Genomic DNA, 25,069 nt, shown 5'->3' with positions numbered 1-25,069 from the left:
CTTGTTGACTATGAGGGCTCCTGCATTTCTTCTAAGGGATTCTTGCCTGCAGTAGTAGGTATAATGGTCATCTGAGTTAAATTCGCCCATTCCAGTCCATTTGAGTTCACTGATTCCTAAAATGTCGATGTTCACTCTGGGCCTTAGGAAGCAATACTATGAAAAAAGCTAGTGGAGGTGATGGGATTCCAGTTGACCTATTTCAAATCCTAAAAGATGATGATGTGAAAGTGCTGCTTTCAGTATGCCAGCAAATTTGGAAAACTTAGCCATGGCCACAGGACTGGAAGAGGTCAGTTTTCATTCCAATCCCAAAGAAGGGCAATGCCAAAGAAAGTTCAAACTACCACACAATTGCACTCATTTCAAATGCTAGCAAAGTCATGCTCAAAATTCTCCAAGCCAGGTTTCAATAGTATGTGAACAAAGGGCTTCCAGATGTTCAAGCAGGATTTAGAAAAGGCAGAGGAACCAGAGATCAAATTGCCAAAATCCACTGGAACATAGAAAAAGCAAGAGAATTCCAGAAAAACATGTACTTGTGCTTTATTGATTACACTAAAGCCTTTGACTGTGTGGATCCCAACAAACTATGGAAAATTCTTGAAAGAGATGGGAATACCAGACCACCTGACCTGCCTCCTGAGAAATCTGTATGCAGGTCAGTAAGCAACAGTTAGAACTGGACATGGAACAACAGACTGGTTCCAAATCAGGAAAGGAATACGTCAAGGCTGTATATTGTCACCCTGCTTATTTAACTTCTATGCAGTGCACGTCATGCAAAATGCTGAACTGGAGGAAGCACAAGCTGGAATCAAGATTGCTGGGAGGAATATCAATAACCTCAGATACACAGATGACAGCACCCTTATGGCAGAAAGTGAAGAGGAACTGAAGAGCCTTTTGATGAAAGTGAAAGATGAGAATGAAGAAGCTGGCTTAAAACTCAACATTCAGAAAATAACAATCATGGTATCCGGTCCCATCACTTCATGGCAAATAGATGGGGAAGCAATAGAAACAGTGCCCGAATTTATTTTCTTGGGCTCCAAAATCACTGTGGATGGTGACTGAAGCCATGAAATTAAAAGATGCTTGCTCCTTGGAAGAAAACCTATGACCAACCTAGAGAGCATATTAGAAAGCAGACACATTACTTTGCAAACAAACCTCCGTCTAGTCAAAGCTTTGGTTTTTCCAGTAGTCATGTATGGATGTGAGAGTTGGACTATAAAGAACACTGAGCAATTATGGATTGATGCTTTTGAACTGTGGTGTTGGAGAAGACTCTTGAGAGTTCCTTGAAGATCCAACCAGTCAGTCCTAAAGGAAATCAGTCCTGAATATTCATTGGAAGGACTGATGCTGAAGCTGAAACTCCAGTACTTTGGCTACCTGATGCGAAGAACTGACTGCTCGGAAAATACTCTGATGCTGGGAAAGATTGAAGGCAGGAAGAAAGGGGGTGACACAGGATGAGATGGTTGGATGGCATCACCAACTCGATGGACATGAATTTGAGCAAACTCTGAGAGTTGGTGAGGGACAGGGAGGCCTGTTGTGCTGCAGTCCATGGGGTCACAAAGAGTCGGACACGATTGTGCAGCTGAACTGAACTGAACTGGCATTACTTGGATTCTGTATTTATGCTGTGTTTAATAACTTGCTTTATTTTAAACATTTATCTTCATATAAATACTAACCTAATATTCTCCATGGATTTCTCCTACCCTAAAAGTGGTCATTCTTAAATTGTCCACCACTTGCTGAGAGCATTTACTATGAGTTTATTCACAAGGAGGACATTTTAGAAATGTGCTTAGTTGAACAGTCTTAAAGCTTTGGACATTTTGACCTTTGTTCTCAAATCTATACAATGGTGATAATGGGATGAATATCTTACGGAAGTATATTAAAGATGACTTAGTTAACACTTTGTAAATCTCCTGAAAAATTATATATTTCTTTATATAATATTACCAGTGAGGAAAAACATCTCAATACTGTCTTCTTTGAACACATATCAGAAATACTACTAAGTATATTTAATGTAATTCAAGATGTCAGTCAGTTGTTGCTCAGTTGATATTCCAGGTAGGAAAACAGGTGTGTTATTCTGACAGTGCTGCCAGATTCACACACGAGCTGAGATATGAATAGAAGTGCTAATTACACTTAACAGAACTGGTAGCCAATTAATGTAATAGAGAATCCCACTAAACTTAACTTCACATCAGCCATGCTAAAAATAATACAATCCCAGTGGTGACTGATATGCTGATTTTATTTGCCTGCTTAGCTGTCATAAGAATATATTAGATTATCTTACATTCTCTGACTCTATCTGCTATTAAAATCAGGACAGAACAAATACAAAATTGAAAAATAGTAGATACTTTCTTCTGTAATACACATTCTTTAAAAATTTTTTTTTGTTGGAGTACAGTTGCTTTATAATGTTATTGTAATACACATTCTTAAAAATCACTCTTAAAATCTGCTTTATTTTATAGCCTGGAAAGGAGGAGTTATCTGGTTAAATAACATAGTAAATGAGTTGGTTCATTGCCACATGTGAATAGGTGGTAAATAAAATTTTTATTCTGTATATTAATTTTGAAGTTTATGGCTTGAAAAATGGACAAGCTTAACTCTTAGAATATAAGTATATGAATATTCTCTCTGCCTTGACCATTTTGCACACCTCTACCGTACCTCTATCATAAAAGCAAGCCAGGAGCCAAATATTTTCCAAACATTAGTAATGCAGGGGCCTAATTAAATGAAAAAAATATTTCACTCATTCTGTCATCAAATTAACTGATATCATTTTAAGATGGTAATACTTGCATTTGTGCAAATGAAACTAGGTCTGCACTCATCATACTTATAGATGGCAAACAGTTATAAAATCAGAACATTTACAAATTAAATATCAAGAAAATTATCAAACTCATGAAGTCCAAATCTAAATTGAGTTAGAAAAACTTAGCTGCTTATTACAGTGGTCTCTGAGTCTTTAGCGCTGCTTAATTTTGTATCATGGACTCAATTCCCCATTTCTTTAGTAGGGCCATTAAGCACTTGTTGTTCATTTAGAGCAGCAGAATTTCATTTGGCTTTTAACTGGGATAGATACGTCATTTCTATACTAATTACTTCTCTGCATTTGCCCATGATAGTTAAAATGGTACTATTTGGTGTTAATACAGTAGAAAAACAAAAGCAACTAAAATAGAGTAAAGTTCTCCTCATTTATAAGGAGACCCAAAGTATACTTTCACAATTTTTTAAGATTATCATCAAAAATAAAACACAGAGTTAAAAAATTCCATTCTAGACAGTTTGGAAGACTCTCTTCCCACCCTTGAATTTTTCCAGAATGACTTGATTTGTGCCTGTCCTTATTTTTTTTTTTTGGATCTAGAAGTCTAGCTCTGTAACTTGATTTCATTGTGCATCTCTGATCCCTTAAAATTCTATAGCTCCCTAGAATTCACATTTAGCATCGAGCTTGATGGAGTTTGGATTTTCTGACTCCTATATTCAGAAAGGGGAAGAAAAAAAAATAGGTTAAGTAAAAAAGGACACACAGAGACGTTCTTGCTGCCTTCAGATTCTGTGCTCCTTGCAGTCTTCTGGGAAGCCCACGAACCATCTCATATGCGGAACAGACAACGGTAACTCCCCACCGTCCTCGCGTCCCCTCTATCCCACACTGCAAGTCTGATGAATTAAACACATTCTGATAAGGACAGCCACTTGTCCCTCAGTTGCCCCCCGAGGAGATTTTACTCTGCAAACCTGCATTGAGAGCGCGTCACAACGTAACCTCAGCTTACCTCTACCTCCCAAGGTTACCTGCCCAACCCACCCATCCGGCCAAACCGGATCACTCTCTGTTCCCGGCACTCTTCACTTCTGTCCTTGCTCATGCCGTTCCATCTGCTGTGAGGCCTCGTCCGCCCATCTGTGCCTTCTGAAATCTGACTCGTGGCTTCGTGCCCGACTCACACGCCTTCTCCTCTGCGGTGACAGCGTTCCCTGACCAGCCCCACTGGAGGCGAGGCTCCCTTTGAATTCCTCGGTTACTTGGTCCTTCTTTCTATGGCCCCCGTTTCAGCTGCCTCACTTTATAGCCGGTTATGTGCATGTCTCACCTACCTCTGTGCAGAGTGTCAGATTCCTGGAGGCAGGAACCAGGTCTAATTCACGTCAACCTTTCTCCCCCTGTCAAGCCCAGTGCTTTTGGCATAAAAGAAAAAAAAAAAAATACTATTTTCTGTGTAAATAGGAAACTGAAGATCACAATTCTTTGAAGAGGTGTGAACAAATAGTTTAGTACAGCTCTAAGTAATAGATGGTATTTTACCTTCAAAAATAGAATTGACTAGTAAAGTCTGATAAATTTTTCCAGGTTTCAGGCCAGATAGTTATTTTCATGCATGATCAATAACAAATTTAACAATTTGTTCAAAGGTAAAAAATGATCATTATAAAGAATAGGCAGCCAATTCGCACTCACTAAAATGAGAAGAGACATTTTATGCACTTGCAGGAGATCTAATGTGAAACCAGAGAAATGACCCAAGACTTTGGTTCAAGGACGTGTTATTAACTGTCTAGAAACTCTGTTTACAGAAAACAGCTGACCTTGGGGATCTATGAGCCCCTGTACTTTCTGGCAATTATTTTTTGTTGCCAACTTTAAAACATGAATAACTAATTCACATTAGTTCACTGAATTCCCTGACTTATTTTTACTTATTTATTTTCTCTCAGTGTAGCATATATTAATATGAAAATGAAAATACATAGGGAAACATTCTTCTATTAAACTGTGACACAAAACTGAGGTCAAACATCATTCAGAGAAATGTTTTGGCTTTAAATAAATACTTTTCCTCTGCTGGGCCCTATTAGTGTAAACATCTTCATGAATGGGCACATTTTTCCCCTGGTGGAGTTTATTTTCAGTAGCGTCTAAATACACGGCTTTCCCCTTGTTACATCACTATTAGCTGCCAAAGTTATAATAATAAATTTATCAGAAGGAAGTGTTTGCCATGCAGACATTCTTGGTTATGAGAGGATATAGCATAGAAGTGTCCTAGTTCTGTTTAGTTGCCTCTTGATGCTGTCGCATGACCAGCTTTAGTTGACCAGGGAATCTACAGGTATGGAGATGGCTATCTGAATTCGGAGAATCTGACCATCGTCTGTGAAAGGTAATGGCAGTCCTCGAGGCAGTGTGAGCAGCATGTTGTTTCAACACTTGGAGATATGGTTTGGCATCCCAAAGAAGTTGCAAAACATTGGACTTACCTTAGAAAATTAAACCTGAAGCATGCAGGCCAGTAGCGGTGATTTACAGGAGCCTGAAAGAGACAGCTTTCTCTCCAGGACTGATTGAAGCCAAATTTAATGTCGCAATATATGTAAAGAAAACGAGCATGCCAGTCAGAAAAAGGGCATGTTTTATCATCCAAGGATGCACCAGGAGAATCAGTGAGACGTGCATAGATTGTACCTTTCTAAAAGCCCTGTGTGGGAGAACGTTCTAGTCAGTGGCTGTTTAGTTTGCTGGTTAGATCACCTAAGCTCTTGTCAAGATTGCATCTAATAAGGAGAGGGATCCAAATAGTTGTAGCTAGAACACTTTGGGTACTAATTGGTACAACCACCTCTAATATTGGGAATTCCCCTGGTGGCTCAGATGGTAAAGAATCTACCTGCAAGAGACCTGGTCGGGAAGATTCCCTGGAGAAGGGAATGGCCACCCACTCCAGTATTCTTGCCTGGAGAATTCCATGGACAGAGAAGCCTGCTGGGCTACAGTCCATGGGGTCACAAAGAGTCAGACGTGACTGAGCGACTAACACTTTCACTTCCTTTTTCACCTCTGCTCCTAGCTGTAGACATCTGCTGTCTTGCCTTGATACCATTTTCTTTTGATTCATTTGATGGGTGCCTTCTTTCTTATTAGAACTTTCTTTCTCATATAGTTTTGCTTATAATAAGGAGATGAGCTTATTGTGCTTTTACAGAGGATTCATGACACATATTTCTTGAGACAAAATAATAAATTCAATAACTTTGCGACTCAAGTCAAAACAAATGGAACGGTCTCCATTGCTGACAAAAATCTCCTTTCTGAGGCTGTGACACTGAGAATAAGACTCTGGGTTGTGATCAAACAAATTCACAAAGGGATCGCTGTCTTGTGAGGCTCCTGGGGCTACTGCCTAGAAGTTTAGCCAGATGGAGGCAGCGGGCGTGATGGCTCTGAGCACACTCTGAAAGTGGAGCATGCAAGGCCCACGTGTTTGGACGCTTATGCAGTTTCTTCAGTGCATGAGGGTATCTTCTGAGGGCTGAGGGGGCTGCAATCCAGCCCCCTTTCAGTTCTCAAGACTGTAATTTTCAAGCAAGTCCACCTGGAAGAAGGGCTCATTTTTTGAATTTGCACAAAGGTATGATTTGGTCCTGAATTAGAGCCTTTGCAATGGTTATAATACATATGAAAAGCATTTTAGGGCAAGTCAGTTTATACAGGTATTTATTTATTTACTTTTCTTTTTAAAGCAGTTTATTGTGAAAATGCAGATTGTAGGTCATTTTATTTTTTATTTTTTTCCATTTATTTTTATTAGTTGGAGGCTAATTACTTTACAATATTGTAGTGGTTTTTGCCATACATTGACATGAATCAGCCATGGATTTATTTACATGTGTTCCCCATCCCGATCCCTCCTCCCGCCTCCCTCTCCACCCCATCCCTCTGGGTCTTCCCAGTGCACCAGGCCTGAGCACTTGTCTCATGCATCCAACCTGGGCAGGTGGTCTGTTTCACCCTTGATAGTATACTTGATTCAATGCTATTCTTTCAGAACATTCCACCCTCGCCTTCTCCCACAGAGTCTAAAAGTCTGTTCTGTACATCTGTGTCTCTTTTTCTGTTTTGCATATAGGGTTATCGTTACCATCTTTTAAAATTCCATATATATGCGTTAGTATACTGTATTGGTCTTTATCTTTCTGGCTTACTTCACTCTGTATAATGGGCTCCAGTTTCATCCATCTCATTAGAACTGATTCGAACGAATTCTTTTTAATGGCTGAGTAATATTCCATGGTGTATATGTACCACAGCTTCCTTATCCATTCGTCTGCTGATGGACATCTAGGTTGCTTCCATGTCCTGGCTATTATAAACAGTGCTGTGATGAACATTGGGGTACACGTGTCTCTTTCAGATCTGGTTTCCTCAGTGTGTATGCCCAGGAGTGGGATTGCTGGGTCATATGGCAGTTCTCTTTCCAGTTTTTTAAGGAATCTCCACACTGTTCTCCATAGTGGCTGTACTAGTTTGCATTCCCACCAACAGTGTAAGAAGGTTCCCTTTTCTCCACACCCTCTCCAGCATTACAGGTATTTAAAGCATGACTGATCATAACGTGAGGCTCTGAGCAAGGGTCTCCCAATATTCATGATGATTCATCATTATCATGAAAATATCTAAGTATGTGAATATACTATGTATATGTAGTTATATGTTTATATAAATATATTTTATACCTAAATTAGATCTTTAATGTACTATATTCATCATTAAATATATACAGTAGTAAAAAGGAGTAAATAAAAATAAATGTAAATAAATGATTTTGTGTACAACATTCTGGACATCACTAAAGTAAGGAAAATGATCAAAGCAGACCCTTTCTTGCCCTAATACTGCCTATACATCTAAGAAAATAATTGCAGGGACACCCCTTCCCACCCAGAGATTCATCTTTCCTACTCATATCACCCCAAGTTCAGAAGGCCTTCTACTTGTCCATCTCAAATTCTAGTCACATAAGCTTAACATTTTCAAAGACACTAGAAAGTCTTCACAATAATAAATTCTAGCACTTAGTATTTAGGTAAGATCTTAGTCCTGATCATCTTTAAGTAAAGAATGAAATCAACTAAACAGCAAAAAAAATTAAAGCTTAATTTAATAAATAGAATAATTTTATTTCTAATATTTTGATTTTATGTTCTGAAAGGTATCCTCAAAGCATACAGCAAAGATAAAGATTAGTAAGTTACTGAAAATGTCTGTTACTACCAACAAGAGCTGCAATCACACATTTTATCTTTTAACTGGTTTTAAAAAGGATCCCAATTGACCAAGTCTGTTGCAGACTGGTCATTGAGATAAACATTTCCTGCTGCCGTGACAGATTTCCAGAAGTTTTACTTCATTATCATTGATTACTTTATCTGGCTGTCAGTATAGGGTATTTGGTGGTACAACTACAGTACCTTTCTTGTCTATGTCTATATTTTTTTTAGCATTGGCACCAGACTCTGTCTGCCAGAGTGATTCCGTGGAGAGGATTAATTAGCCTGGTTATGACTCCAGAAGGTCTGTTCAAAGAGACAGAGCCCTGTATAAATAGGGTTAACCCTACAGAAGTTACTGGAACTTCCACACTCACTTTGCATCTTACTGGAATGATGTTCTTCAGAGGCCAAAGGAGTGTTCATTATATCTACAGGAAATTCTAACAGGAAAATGCTTATTGTTTCTGCTTGGAAAGTATGATTCTTTGGAAGTATGGTAAGGAAAGTGAAGTAAAGGCTAAGAAAGAGTATTTTTCTATAGACTCTTGTTATCTATTGAAGAAAGTTCTAGTTTTTGACTACTTAATATTTACTGTTATTTGACATGCACCGATGAGCTTTGTTTGGCAATTATTTTGGTTACTCTCTCTCAAGGCTCAGCACCACTTATATGTCTATTTCTTAAGTCTCCTCAAAAATACCAAATGTCTGGTGGGAACAGACATGTGGAAATGCTAATCTAGAGCCAGTTACATGTTATAGACTCACAAAGGAAGAATTCTCATTGAATTAACATAGATCAGTCACTATATTCATGACAACCACATGTGGGTATTGCTGGTAGGAACTTGTGTAAAGGATTGCTTTTCATTGAAATGCCCAATATTATCCATACACACATATTCATACTTTTATGTGGATGTCTGCAAAGTGCTTGTCCATATAGTATTTCATTTTGATCCTCACAATTCTACAAATTAAGAAGGTAGATATTATTATCCCCACTTTGTTTATGAATAAACTGAGTTTCCAAAGGTTTAAGTGCCTTACTTAATGATGATGATGATGGTCAATGGACAAGATCGTTCCACTGATCTCTAGATGTATATATTTCACTGCTTATTAGACATATATTCTTGGATTTCTCTTATGCAACTTAATTTGTCAAGAATGAATTCCTGATTCTATCCCCAAATTTTTCCTTCTCACTCACCAGTCTTCACAAATAAATGGCATCACTCTCTTTCTATTGCATAAGTTAGAAACCCAGATGTCATTATTGACACTTCCTTCTTTTTTAGCAATCCCCCACATCCAAACCATAATCAATATATCAAATATTTGTCAGCACTTCTGAAATATATCCTCTCTCCACTTCTGCCCATTGCCACAGCCAGAAGCCTAACTGGACTACCACCGTCTCCTGCTAGGCTCCCGCATCCTCTCCTACAGGCATCCTGTATTTCACTCTTACTTCTGGTCAGATCTCTGTGCAACATCTAGTGTGACCCAAGAGCCGAGTAGATAATGTTCCTCTCTTTTCATTTTCCCATCTGAATCCTCCTCTGTTACAGCCTGCAGAATTCCCTTCAAGGGTCCTTCCAGCAGGAACAGAGATTATTCTCAAGGGAAATCCAGTGATGGGGTGAAACTCCTGTGGCTCACCTGGACCGGATGTGGGGACACGTGAGGACACCAAGGCAATGCTTGTTGGGTCCAGTCTTACATTTATATTTCTCACCGGCACAGCCCCTTGTGCATGGATGGTAGTTGCTCAGTATTGTAGACACTGTTGATCCTATCCCTTTCCCGGGCCAGTGCCTCTGTCCGTCGCTGCTGTGAGAGTGGGTTGCTCTTGGCCTGGGAAGCTCTTTCATTTAGAGGTGCTTGGGAGGTACCCTTCCTGCCACCGCCGTCCCCATCTGAGGGCAGCCCACAGTCAATGACTGCAGATAGGACGGTTGAAAAGCCTGGGCTCCTTGCTCAAGGTGAGACACCACTGTAGTACTATGCACGCTCCAAAGTTCCCTGACAAAGGGTAGACTTCAGCAGAACCTGCTTCTCAGCTTCTTCTCCTGTCCCATTTGTCCATCCCTCCCTTACAGATTTTACCTGCAAGCACGCCCTCCATATATCACTTTCACAATGATCCCTGTCTCAGACTCTGCTTCTCGGGAAGCTGACCTAGAACACGGAGTACTGGAGAGCAGTTGTAAATGAGATGGTTGAGGAATTCTCTGGGTGCCTCAGAATACAGACAGTCCTATTCCCACACCCCAGGGTACCAGGGACAGTCTCCAGGAGTGGGGTGCACCATAAAGTTCTTGTTTTGAATTTCAGCCTGGCCCATCCTAGCTGTTAAGGGGATTGGTACTACACATATGAAGTGCTGTGTGTGTACTTGACGACACCTCTGTCTCCAGGGCTCAAGTGGAAACAGAGTGGTCTTTTGAGCACCAAGTTGTCCCCCGTGCTCACCTGCCAGTTAATCTCAAGTCAAGCACTCTTGACATTCTTATTTATCCGCAAAGAAGTCCATCTTGTAAGAAAATAATGCACTTACTGCCCATTTGTACACTATCGCTTCAATTCTTCTTTTCTTGCCATCATATAGACTCATCTTTTCTTATATTTTATTATACTAGTCTGGGCAAATTTAGTCCTAGAAATCCTGACTCAACCCCAAAGAACCCAAAGAGGTGGGCATGCTCCTTGACCCAGAGAATCGTTAAGAAGTATAGTGGCTGAACATCAGCAAGATTGAGCTGTCTGGGAAGCAGACTCAGTAGAAATAAACACATGAGATTTCTTAGGGAATGCTTTAGGTATCAGAAGCTGTGAAAGTGAGAGGAGGAAGCAGGATTGGACAGAGGGAGAAGTTGAACAGCAGTGCATTCTCAATGGAAACCTCAGCCAACCCATGGGATCTCTGAATTTGGGCAACAGGCAGGGTCTTTATAACCACCACAGCAGTTCTTCCCTAGATGTGGCTCACCCTGAAGGAGGAGATGATCTTGAGTGTGGAAGGTTTCTTCAGCAGAGGCAGTCCTTGTAGGGGGCTGACAGCTGAGGACTCTGTGCCTGCCACACCTCCTACAGTGGCAGACCCAGTCCTTCGTTTCTAGAGAAGAATCTTTCTGCTACAGGTACATGTATACAGTCACTTCTAAGGAAATCCTGGGACAGACAGACATCCAGTCTAAGATTTACTGCTCTAAGATTTACTGCTTGTGGCTTGAAGCCTCTCGGGACACACTTGACCCAAATGCCTGTCTCCAAGAATATAATTGCAAAACTCATGCAGGTGGGGTAGATGTTGGCTCTTGCTGCCTCCAAGTTATCATAGTTGGTTGGGGCTGGAGAGGAGCATAGGCTTATTTCTCTGCTGTCTTCTAGCTTCTGGTCCAAGAAGAAAATAGAGTTGTTTGAAATTCTGTGAATTCTATTAGAGGATGGTGTTTTTGTAACACAAGGTTATGAATTCTATTCCTAGTATCATATGATTTAAATTTAGCAGGGAGCTGGATTGGCGATGTGTCTTGACTACATATCTATTAAAAGAAAGTCCTGGGCTACACAAGAAGGGCTTATCACAGCTTCTCATGTTTTGGAAGCCTTGAAAGAAGGAAGAATATTTGGGAAGTGAGAAACTTAGTAGAAATATGAGTAGACAAGGGATGGTTAGACTGAGGAAAGTTTCAATAAAGTGAAAACTCAAATGATTTGATCAAATGTAAAACCTATGACACTTTGTATTTTTATTTCCATTTTGTAAAACATGCACTGTTCTTTATAGATCTTGTGTTTTTTTTTCTGATGAAAGTATGTCTAGGGTTAGTACCTCTTTCTGTAAAATGAAAATGATAGATGAATCAGCCATAATATCTTAAAAATATGGGTTATAAAGTAGTTTACAAATTAGTACTCACACAGAGTGCTTGGATAAGTGGTACGTGTTTTGAGTAGCGTATCAAATTCAGCAGGATTTAATCAAATCTCCAGGCTTATTTAATGCTCTAACTAAATGTCTGATAGACTAGCACAGGTATGAAAATGGGCTGTATGTTGTCAAAAACCCCAAACCGGGTGTCTCTTCAGTGTAACTCGGTAGTCCATTTAGCAAAAGGGATTTCACAATCTTTTCAGGAGAAATAAAACCTCTTCACTTTAATTTGGACAGTACCTAAGAGGTAATGTTAGACAGTAAGTGACTCTTTAATTCTATCATGGCTTATGGTCCTCTTGCTGAAACGTGGGAAGAAGACCTCAACCACAGGAATGGAGTTGCAAAAGGGATTTGGAAAATCCTGGACTTCAGGGTGCCAGGGAGAGAGGTAGACCCTTGCTCCTGGTCAGTAATCTTGCAGCAGAGCACTAAACATGGGGCTATTTCTTTCTCAGTTGATCTTTTCCTTCAGCTGGAAATGCAGTGAAGAGATGGTTTTGCCACTTTGCATATCCATACTGAAGAACCAAATAAAATACTGAAGACCTAATAAGATTTAGTTTTCCAGCAATATAAATAATTTAATCAGATTAATGACATTGTTCTACCTGAGGGGTTCCATAATTAGTGAATTATTGAAGCCACGTGAAAGTTATCTGCCATTAGCACCTGGAGGAACTCCTGTTGTCTTAGACTGCAGAATTGAGCAATATGAATATTCCTGTCATGCCAACTGTAAAGATAATAAGCCCCTGGCATTTTGTAAGCTGTATAAATCCACAGATTTCACATTAAATATTTAAGGCACAGGAGGAGTTATTTGTTAGGATATAGATAAAGGGAGTTTGACTGTATCAGCCCTTATTTCCCCTTTTGGGAAGCCTCTTGCTTTGTTGAAGGTACTTTCTTGCCTTTATCATTGTGTTTCCCCCCTTTTGTTGTATTTTGTTTCAGTTCCTCTGGAGGTATTCTTTGGGCTTTTGTATGAGAAACATTCAAAATATTTTCACAGAAGGTTGGTTTGGCCTTTTCATATAAAGAAGAAATACTTACCAGGGGTGCAGACGGAGATGAATCAAGCACGATCTCAATATATGGCAAAGGCTAGATAGACATCTGTGGAAAGACTGTCTCATTGCTCTGTCCCTAAAGTATTTGAAAGCCAAGTTTTTTTAGCTTTATGTGTTCCATCCCTCTTGTTTATGTGTTATTTAGGTATGGGAAAAAAGATTGGCCTTTAATTGCAGACTTATTATTTTGCTTATTGTATTTTTGTAAAACTTTTGTATAAAAAAATTTATAAATCAGAAATAGGAAATACTGTGTGAGGCCGTGTTTAAAGAGTTGGAGTAGAAAACACGGTCATGCAGTTGCCAGAGGTGGTGGGTGGGGCAGCGGGGGGTGGGGGGGAATGAAATGGGTGGAGGGTGTCAAAGGTACAAGCTTCCAGTTATGAAATAAATGTCATGGGGATGTAATGCACAGCACGGTGTCTGTAATGAACACTACGACATTACATATTGGAAAGCTGCTAAGAAAGTAGATCTTGAAAGTTCTCATCACAAGAAAAGATTTTTGTGACCACATATCGTGACGAATGTTAACTGGACTTATTGTGGTGATCATTGTGCAGTGTACACAGATATCAAATCATTATATTATACATCTGAAAGTAATATACTGTTTTACATCAGTTATACCTCAAAAAACCCCACTGTTTCCATAGTTTATAAAGAGTCGACACAGCTGATTTAGTTGAAACTGGACATGCTGTTGATGTGATGTATTTTCAGATTAGAGCACTTTAAGTGAAGTTGATGTTTTCTGAGTTGGTTTTCATTCACTTAATAGATCAGTCGGGTTATGTCACACTCAAATGGGTAAGACAAGGAGAGATCAATGAAAGGACTTTGTAGACACACAGGCAGGATTCAGGGAGCCAGCAAGCAATGGGGACCCACCCCAGGGTAGCACGATTAGAGAGCCCTTACCAAATGCAGGCCAGAAGGGGAAACGAAGAGCGTGGCTCCCCATCTCCTGCAGCTGCAGAAGAGCAGTGCCCAACTAGAATTAACGTGAATTATCACCATCAGCAGTGGACCCAAGCTGCTGCCAACCCAAGGCCTGGCATGGAAGTGGCTGGTGGAATAAATACCCCCAAACCTCTCTCCTCTCACTGTCGATGCTGTTACCTCCCATCCAGTGAACCTAATTGGAAGCTCGAGGACAAGAGGTCATGGTATTACTCTCCATGGAAGTCAGGTTCCTAGGTCAGAGGCAGGGTGGGGATAAATGGAGAGTGGATCAGAGTGACAAATGAGAATATCCAAAATGGTCATATTAGAAAAGACTTGGCCAGCTTCTTCTGATATGAGGCTTTATGTAGACAATGAAAGCATTTTAAAGAGAATGATAGAATTTAAATAATAACTTGTGCTGTATGAATTTAATGCATTGTTAGCTTAAGAGGGAATATATATATATATATTTGTATTTAGTATAACAGAATAAAGGGTACTGTTGACAAATTCTCTGAGTATATATATATATATATATATATATATATATATATATATATATATATATAGTATTTGGATACACTGCAAAATATCACTCCTGTTTCCCTAGAGACTTTATAAGATTATTAGCTAGTTAGTGATAAGGGAATGTCTCTGTCATAATCGTTCTCAGATTCCTTTTTCCTTTTCTCCTATATTATTGGCTGATGTGATATGTGGGACTTATTCTACAACAGCCTCTGTTGGAGTGAACATGACTTTAAATCAAAGGTTTTATATTAATTAACACATATTCTCTGCCTCTATAATTGTTCAAAGTTCATAGATCAAATACAGAGTTTTAATAATATTTTGATAGCCCTGGCTATCTTTAGCCCCATTTTAAAACAGACCAGTGCAATGCTAATGTATTTGGTGAAATCTGCTCTTCAACCTAAGCTTTGAAATTATTAGTTCATTAATAGTTCTCCTCTTATGTTCTCTCTTTTCTGCAGTGGTACTAGAAGAAAATTTATACACATCCCAGCTTTTTTGAAAGGGAAGGTGTTAAAAAGGTCTCCTACTACCTTAAAAATTTCCCAGTTTTGCTAGAGCGATGGACTCTATACTTCTATGTACATCTCCTGATAGTCTTCTTTATACTCCTTATATACTATTCAGGATATTGTCCTAGGTATGGCGCCTTTTAGTTTACCCTTTGTCTATTTCTTGCCCTCTTTCATGAGGCCTAAGCATTGAAACAGACTTTTTTTTTTTGAAAGAGGAAAATGAAGGTACTTATTCACACAGAGCAGAGGATTGCACTTAATTTATACTATCATCCCAGGTTTCCTTGTATGGGGAAGTATGAACATATAAAGCAAGGAAAAGCACTTGGGCTATTGTTTCCCTGCACAATTAAATTCATACCTTTGATATAATTTGCAAATTATTCCATGGAGTTAGCCAACACAGGCAACAAGGAAAAATAAAATGCCCATGAGAGATGAGTACACTCTGTATTTCATGGGAACAGCAGGAGACCTTTTGAAACTCCTAAACTTGCTCAAATGTTTTAACTGAAGAACTTTAAGATTGCCACATCATGTTAAAACTTTGGTGGAGATAACCAGCAACCTTGACCTATTTAAGACAAATCGTGGTTTGTGTGCTTAAGAGGACACTGCAATTAAAAATATTTATATAATTCCTCTTCAGAGAACCCTGATATTAATATGAGGTTATAAATTACCAGAACTTTCAAAAAAGCAGGGAGGGGAGATTTTTCAGAGGGGTGGTCCTGGAATTTATCTACAGAATTGTTGCATGTTTAGCATCTATGAAGTCACCATGAGGACATTCTAGGCAACTGGGAAGTTACTGGTGGGCTGATAAAGCAACTGAATTATGATATGGATCTAATTCATCCGTCAGCAGCAATTGTAAGACCTATGTCAGAAATTTATCACCTCTTTTTTGAGAGATCTTAAACTAAACAACTAGCCCTGCAGTCTTTAATCTTCCTGGCATCAGTGGTAGTCTAAATAAATCATCTCTAAACAAATATGTTTAAAACATTTTATTCTATTTAAAATGATAGGCTTGACTAAATGAGTCCTTATCAAATTATAGTGGTGCCTTTTGCCCTGTTGCTGTCTCCATTAGAAACCTCTATTTTTAGAAATTTGTAACTCAGATTTCTTAAGGGAGGAACCTTGGCACTCAAACTCCTGAGAAAGTGACAGTTATTCATTGTTACTGCTGGCTCCATTTCTTTTTTTTAAATTGCTTTGTTTCCAAACTGAATTATGGGAAAACAAACAAAAGCCTGAAGTAAGTTTAGGGCAGCTGTGGTTTTTGTTTAAACCAATATCTCTAGCTTTAATCACATAAGTTAAAGATCAAAATTATACACTATTGAGAAAATATACCCTATCTGTGCTGGATATGGAAATATTTTCTGACTCCTTTTTCATGGAATCAACCAAATTTGTTTCTTTCTCTGTCTCTCAAGATCTGAAGGATTTGTAATTTTATTTGACTTAAGTTCTTCCTCAATTAGCTGTGCTATCTATATTTTTGGATTCTTTTATTAATCTCTAAGATCATGTGGATAAAAGTGTTTAAAACATCTTAGATAATTTGAAGCAAATGGTAATTTTGAGTTTAAACATTGCATTGTTTGAACACTAAATAATTTGGAAATTGTATAGAAATGTTTATCTCCTGTCTCTTGGGCAACATTGTGTGGGGATCAATGACTTCATAAGCCTGTCTAATGGAGCCAGTTAGAGTTTTACCTGTGAAGTAATTCTTATCCAAGACCATGCAGTCGGACAAAATGCCAGACGTTTTATACTGGCAAAGGTGCTGTTGTGAAAGTGGGTCCAAGGGAGTTCTCAATCAAGGGGATTGGTTAAGAAATTGGAGGCAAGAAACAGGCATAAACGGGTGAAGTTGAAGGTAGAAATGGCATGAGAAAAAGGTACAGTGAGAGAATAGGCATTTATTGCTTGTCTGGATGAATTTTGGAGATAAGGCCAATACCTATGCTTCTTTTTCTACGTTCTAGTATGTATTTCCATGAGGACCTAGATTCATTTAAAGTCGTGAGTATAGGCCGGGCATTGTTTATTTTATCCAAAACTTAAAATTTCAAAATTTATTGGTACTACCACTTTTTTTTTTCAGATGGCGAGTTGGTATAATGTGGCTTATCAGGGTGTGTGTGTGTGTGTGTGTGTGTGTGTGTGTGTGTGTGTGTGTGTGTGGTAATAGTTTGTGGGAAAAAGAACCTGCAACATCATTGGTTTTTAACTGAGTCTGTCTTGTCAGGCTTGTTGGATCAGTGACACAAAGAGAAGGAAGTCACAAATGCAAGCGTTAGGACAAAGCTAAATTAGTAGACCAGTTCTTCCAACTAGGACAACTGCAAAAATTGGACAGAAGATTTTTTAAAAAGTCTGCTCGTAGGCAAAGGGAAAAACAAAACCGTGAAAGAGCAAAGGATATACTGGGCTAGGATGTAGAGTTCAGAAGTCCAGGAAGAATTTTTGACTGCTCTACTCCTGGGGTAATTTGCTTATTCTTCAGGGTGTAGCTGACAGACTTGACATATTTTGACAGTGTCAGATGACAGGGGCAGAAACTGGAGTCCTCAGTCATCAGTGGTGAGGTGGGTCACAGGTGAACTCTTAATATTTTGGATTAGGAATTTAAATAGACAAATCCTAAGAATAATGGAAACTGGGAAAACTCATGACTTTTAAAATCTGCACCTCAGCTGTACATCATTTCAATTTCTCAAATTAAAATGAAGTGGACCCATGTTGCTAGTTCCCCTAGCTGCACACCAAAGTTGATTTTAAACCCTTTCTGGAGGAAGATAACATATTCTATACTTAAAATTATTTCTAAAAACAATTTTGCAAATCCAGTGTTTGGCAAACAGTAAAAAGTAACTAGATACTTAAAATGACACGAAAACAATAAAACATGGCAGAAAAAAGCAGACCATGTAAATGAATCCACCAAGGCTCTAGATACTGGATAATAGTTTAAAATAACTGTTGTTATGAAGGGCTTTCCTGGTGGATCAGTGGTCAAGAAACCTCCCCTTTTCCCCAGTGCAGGAGATGTGAGTTTATCCCTGGGTTGGAAAGACCCCGTGGAGAAGGAAATGGCAATGTACTTCAGTATTCTTGCCTGGGAAATCCCATGGACAGAAGGAGTCTGGTGAGCTACAGTCCATGAGGTTGCAAAGGACTTGGACATGACTTAGTAACCAAACAACAACAACCACAAGAATTCTTATTATGTTTAAGAAGATTCAAAACAAGACATAATTTTTGCAGAAAGCAGGAAACTCTGAAAAAACTGTATGGAAATTCTGGAACTTAAAGTTATAAAGTTAAATTTATAGATTCAGTGGATGGGGGATACTAAACATATTAGACTCAGATGAAGAGAAAATTCATAAACTGGAAAGTGGATCAAAAGAAAATATCCAGAAGGAGGTAATGAGTGACAAAAAGATGGAAAACACATAAAGCAGCCAGAAACATAGAAAATAGATCTAATATATTTATAATTAGAGTCTTAAAGAAAAGGAGAAACTGGACAAAGCAGTATTTGAATAGATGATAGTTGAGAAATTTTCAAACCTAATTAAAGATCATGCTCAGTAGCTCTATCATGTCTGACTTTCTGCAGCCCCATGGACTGTAGCCTGCCAGACTCTTCTGTCCGTGGAATTCTCCAAGCAAGAATACTGGAGTGGGTTGCCATTTCCTTGTCCAGCTAGTTAAATATACCAAGCTACATATTAAAGACGTGCTGTATTAGCATGATAAAATAAAAAAAAAAACTGTCTCCAGGCACAAAAGTGATGAAGTAGGGTTTCCCTGTGGCTCAGATGGTAAGGAATCTGCCTGGAATGTTGCAATGTATGTGCATAATGACTGTATTTGTGGGCTTTCCTAACATCTTTTCTGACGCTTAAGAGTGTACATTGGCCATAGATTTCTAAAAGTTGGATTTTTATCCTTGGTCTTTAGAGATTTTTTTATTCAAGGAAAAAAAGATGTTACATAGCATTGTTCACAACTTTTCACAGGTTATATTAGCTTACAGGAGTCTTACCTTTTAAAATTGTTTCTAATTGCGGTATAACTGACAGGGGGCTTCCCAGGTGGCTCAAATTTTAAAGAGTCTGCCTGCTGGTGTAGGAGACACAGGAGTCTCAGGTTTGATCCCTGAGTCTCAGGAAGATCTCCTGGAGTAGGTAATGGCAACTCACTCCAGTATTCTTGTCTGGAAAATTCCATGGACAGAAGGCCCTGGCAGGCTACAGTCCACAGGATTCCAAAGAGCTGGACATGACTGAGCATGCACATAGCTGATTTACAATATTATATGTTTCAAGTGTACAACATAGTGATTCTCAATTTTAATGGTTATACTCCACTTATAGTTATTATAAAATGTTGGCTGTATTCCCTGTGCTGTATACTATATTCTGGTAACATTGATTTTATAGATAGTAGTTTATAACTCTTAATCTCCCCTATTTCTGTGTTGCCCCACCCCCTTCCCTCTCCCCACTAGTAATCACTAGCTTATTTTCTATATCTGTTCTTTTTTGTTGTATTCACTGTTTTTTAGATTCTACATATAAGTGATATTATACAGTATTTGTTTTTCTCTGACTTATCTCACTAAACATAATACCCTCCAAGTTCATCCATGTTGTTATAAAAGGCAAATTTCCATTTTCTTTCTATGACTGAGTAGTATTTCATTGTATAAATATACCACATCTTTTTTTATACCACATTTTTTTTAATCTATTCATATTTGGGTGGCCACTTGGGTTGCTTCTGAATATTGACTATTGTGAATAATGCTGCTGTGAGCATTGGGGTGCATATATCTTTTCAAATTAGTGTTTTCATGTTCTTCAGATACACATCCAGGAGTAGAATTGCTGGATCATAAACCACCACCATCATAGTTCTATTTTTAGTTTTTTGGGTAACCTCCATAACTCTTTTTCACAGTGGCTGCACTAATTTACATTCCCACCAAAAGGGTTCCCTTTTCTCCACATCCTTACCAACATTTATTATTTGTGGTCTCTTTGATGATAGCCATTCTGACAGGTGTAAGGTGATATCTCATTGTGGTTCTGATTTGCACTACTTTGATGATTAATGATGTTGAATATCTTTTCATGTGCCTATTGGATGTCTTACATGGGTCTTTTCATAGTTAATGATGAAAGAAGCCTGGACCTAGACTTTGCCTTACTCGATGCAAGAAAGCATGGCTAATCACTATCTGATATAAAGCTAATCCAAAGCAGTCAGTATCATGCTATTCAGAACTCCAAGACAATATTATATGACTATGAAAAAAGCTTTCTATTTAACCAAGCAGAAAGGAAATGCATTTCAAAAACCCAGGTTAAAAATATTTAGCATAAAAATATTTTTAAAATATTGTGATTTGTATATTATAACCAAGAAATATACCTTTGAGTTCAGCAGTCCTTGAAGTCCAGAATTGATCCTGTGTTAAGATTTGCCTATAAAAATGGAAAAGTTCTTCTCTCTCAATAAAACCAGTGACTTGTTACCATATTCTAAAGAAAGTCTTCTCAGCTGTCAAAGTGCTAAAAGCAATCTCTCAGTGTTTACAACAAGTCATGGGAAGAACTAGTATGTTACATTTTAAAGATATGTCATGAAGAATATCAGGCTTGTTTCAAATCTTTTAACAACTTTCAACTGCCTCTATTCTGATCCTGTTGCCCCCACAAATGATATGATTTGGCTCTCTTTGATATCACAATAAAGAAAACAAGCCAAAGAAAAGATTCTGGCAGATAAATGGCATAATTAATGAAGGTGTTTATGTTGATACCTCAGACAGCATGATACAACTGCTAAAAGTTGTAACTGAAATTTGAGATGTCCTGAAATAGAGATAGACTCTGCGAACATTTCCTAAAGAGATCCAGTTCAGACAAGGACAAATCAGTAATCCCTGAACCAGTTGTAGAGAAAAGATCCAGAATGGGGATGACTGTGTGCCCCGAACCAGTCATGAAGATATGCAGGACAGATGTAATGAGCAGGTTCAGGACATGGGCCACTCTTTGGGCCTTGCTTGTCAGGACTCAAACAGCCTGAGAGCAAGATTTTCTTCCTCCTTTGAAGAGCATGCAGCTTTGCATGGAAACGCTTAGCCAGAAATAAAGATGAGTACACACGAGCGTCTTAGTTCTATTGGGTAGCTAATTGATTAATTGTTTAAGAAAAAAAATGAGGAATTTATTGAAGCAGACAACCATTTAATATGGCATCCGTTGACCAACATTTTCTTTCTGTAAATCCTTCATGCTAAAGGGATCAGCATTAGAAACTGTTCTATATTGATCATTAAACTAAGTGGTGATCTTGATAATCCCTAGGAATATAAATTCTGTGAGATGTAGGGTGATGGGAAGCAGCGAGGAAAAGAAACTCAAGTGCTCTTTGCAGGCCTTGGCTTTTTACCATCTGCTTGTTGATTCATTGGTCCTGTTCCTTCCTCATCTGTTTATTTGCATAGGAGCACCAGCTGCCCCCTCGAATTTGAATTGCCTGACTTAATCAGACAGGCCCCTGATTGAGAACTGAGTTACAAATTGGCAGATGAATACCAAATTGTTTTTAATAAGACACAGAGTTCTGGGCGCTTTGTGCCCATGCTCTAACTGTTTGTTGGCAGCGACAATAACCAGCAGCGTTCCTTTCATCTTGAAGAGAAAGGCAAAAGGCATTCAGAGGAAGCCTTTGAATTTTGTACTCAGAATTTCCACTCATCTGCCTAATGTTCTTTTTTTAATTAGAAGGATACACATATGACTTAATTAATCAAGTCTGTCTTAGAGAATTATGCATTTATTAATGGCTTCTGCACTCAAGCACATTATTAAGGGATTTGTGCTAAGCACCTGACATAAAGCAGACTAATTCTGCTTGCTTTGCTTAATGTATTGAGAAACGGCATGTTGATCAGATTTCAAAACATTCAAGCTATGAACTAATGTCCTGTTTAGAGGGTTTAGAAATTCAGTGTGTTGGCAATCTAGCCTTATAATGCCTTCTTCACAAGGCACTCTACAACAGGAAAGGGAGAATAACTTGACGAGAGGAAGAAGCACTTCAAGTAGAGGAAAAAGAGAGTAGAAGGGGAAGCCCCTGAGTGTAGGGCGGGAGTTGGATTTGTGGTCCTTTGCTCTCCATAGTTTTTGGTAACTATATCTGAATTAATCTTGCAAAGCCTCCCACAAGGTGTATGAATGACTGAAATGACTAGGATTGTTATCTACCATATCATACCATATCATGCCATATCATATGGACCTTGTCAGAGGACTGTGGGAATCTATATTCAAGTGGCTGATGATAATTTATGTTGAGCTCCTTACATTACTGACCACTTAAAAATATTTAAATGGTTTAATTTATCACTTTTCTATTTCTTTTCAGGAGTCTTCAAAAAGGTAGCATACAAGTAGGAATGAATTGAATACAATTGCTGTATTCTGCTTATTTAGCCATATAAACCTGAGTTGTCTTTTTTGTTAAGTCTCTTAAAACTGACCATTTTTATAATTTTTATTCATGATAGTGATTAAAAACTTATTATCTGGTATGGTCAATACCATTATTAAAAAGACATTATTTGTTGAGCCAGGACTCCTCCACATAAACCATAAATATTTAACACATCAAAGTTCAAATTCTCATGGCTTCAATAACTGAAAAACAACATGAGAAGCACATCACAGAATTCTCTGTGTACATCCACAGTGACGAGCTTGGTTCAACCAAATGGAAAACACTTTGTGAATTCAGGGAACTTTTCAAGTGTTTCATGCACACCAAGCATGACTCGATGATGTCAAGGAAGAGTCGCCGTTCTTGAGCTGCAGATTAATTAAAGTCCTGTCTTTCAGCGTTGTCCTAAGAGAGCAGAGGACACAGAGGACCCGAGTTCAGTGTATATGGTGGTTAGGAGAAGCCCTCTGCAGCCGAGTCACTGGCTTACATTGGAATCTTGGCCTTGTTGTTTAGCAGTTTCGCAACCATGCTCAGCTCATGTAGCCTTTCTAAACCTCGCCTCTGAAATCAGGTAACAGTAACAACTACTATTGAGACTTCTTGTGATGACTGAATGAAAAGAGACAAGGAAGCATTCAAAGTATATCTTCACATTATTATTAATCAGTCATTAGCCATGTGCTAACAGCAATATGTCTTGGTGTGTTTTTATTTTATGCAAATGCAGTTATACCACTGGTAATGTTTTCCTCCCTGTATTGGTTGGTAGAAAAGTCATTTTAGAATTTGTAACTCACCTCTGTCAATTACATAGGACTTCATTACATGTATTTTCTTGACAGCAAAGCTGGGTTCATCTTCATTTTCTTATCCTTATTAACATTTCACCCTAATTTTCTTTCTTTATTTAAAAAATCTAAATACATTACTTCCTTTCTCTAGAATTCTCTCCTCTCATGTTGATGTTTAACATCAATTCATTCTTCAGATGGTCCAGGAAACACTTTTCTGACTCATTGGATTGGTTCTCATTACTCGTTTTACACTCTCATACTCCTCCATTTTTCTTTCTCATCTTTTGTTACTATTAAAAATATATAACAGTGTCACAAGGTGGAAAAATATCTTGTTACTTTAATAGGTAGCCATAGCAGTCTCCTTAGGAAGAGAGTTATATGTGGGAGAATACTTCAATATGCGTTTGGAGTTGAAGCAAGCCTCTTAAAGAATTGCTGCAGAAGGGAAAATCTGTCCCATGAGATAGAGGAAGAAGAATTTGGAACTTTTGCTGAATTATCATGCTTTCAGTTCTATAATCCATGAATTCTACTCCATAATGGAATGAAAATAGGAGGAAAATAAGGGACACTGGGGGAAGTGTTGAGACTGGAAGAAGGTTGTGTACTATGCAAAGGGACCCTTCTTGGGAGGTCGTGACCATCAATTCTGCAAATTCTTGGGTTAGGTGCTTTTGTTGTCAAACCTGAATAAGGTGGTCCAGTTCAATATAGGAATCAAAGTGGTGCGTGAGTTAGGGGCAGGTAAAAAAACTGGTGCCCAAGAATCCGGGATAGTGTGTCCTCCCTTTCCCACACAGAAAGGGTGGAAGAATTTAGTCATTTGTGATCGTGGCAGGGGAGTGAGTGGGAGGGTCAGCTCAAGGCAACTCATCAGGAGTTCAAAGGGATGAAAACCTCAGCTGCCAGATAAACTGCATCCCTTCCTATGACTATTATTTAATATCTGTCTTCTTCCCATGAATGCTGAGATTGTGTCTATTTTGTTCTTTTTGAATTCCTGGAAAGTAGCTCAGTTTCTGGCATATAAAAAGTTCTCAATGAATATTTGTCAAATGAATTATTGTTGTACAGATCCTTAGGTTCTTTTAGGAACACAACCTGGAAGAAGGCAAGCTGGGAGGAAGGAACAAAGGGAGAAAGGTTGCAAATAAATTGTTTACAAGGTCACACAGCAAATAAGGTTGGAGTCAGGATTTGAGCACAGACTATCCTTAAAAGCCTTTTCTCTTATACAGTATTATTTTTTCTCTTCTTAGACAAGGATTTGGAGATTCAGAGAAACTTGTCTAGTCAAGGATATGCGGTTAGGAATTCAGGGAGATGGGAATATGAATCTTAATCTGACCTCATATTCTATTTTTTCCAGTGCATTATTTTATTAGGGATATTTCAGTTGTAGGTGTCAGGAGCCTAAGTTAAATTGGCTTAAACACAGTACAATAGAGAATTGATTGGCTTTTTAAGTCCTGAGGAAGATAGTCTCAGGCATGGAGCTCTAAATTATGTTGATTGATCTCAGATAGACTTTATGTAACGGAAGCTTATAAACCCAGTACCACTATCTAAGAAGCCTCCAGGGAAAGAACATAGTTTTCC

The sequence above is a fragment of the Muntiacus reevesi genome, chromosome 17, assembly GCF_963930625.1.
Source record: "Muntiacus reevesi chromosome 17, mMunRee1.1, whole genome shotgun sequence".
Taxonomy (NCBI): Eukaryota; Metazoa; Chordata; class Mammalia; order Artiodactyla; family Cervidae; genus Muntiacus; species Muntiacus reevesi.
This window is presented reverse-complemented; position numbering follows the sequence as displayed.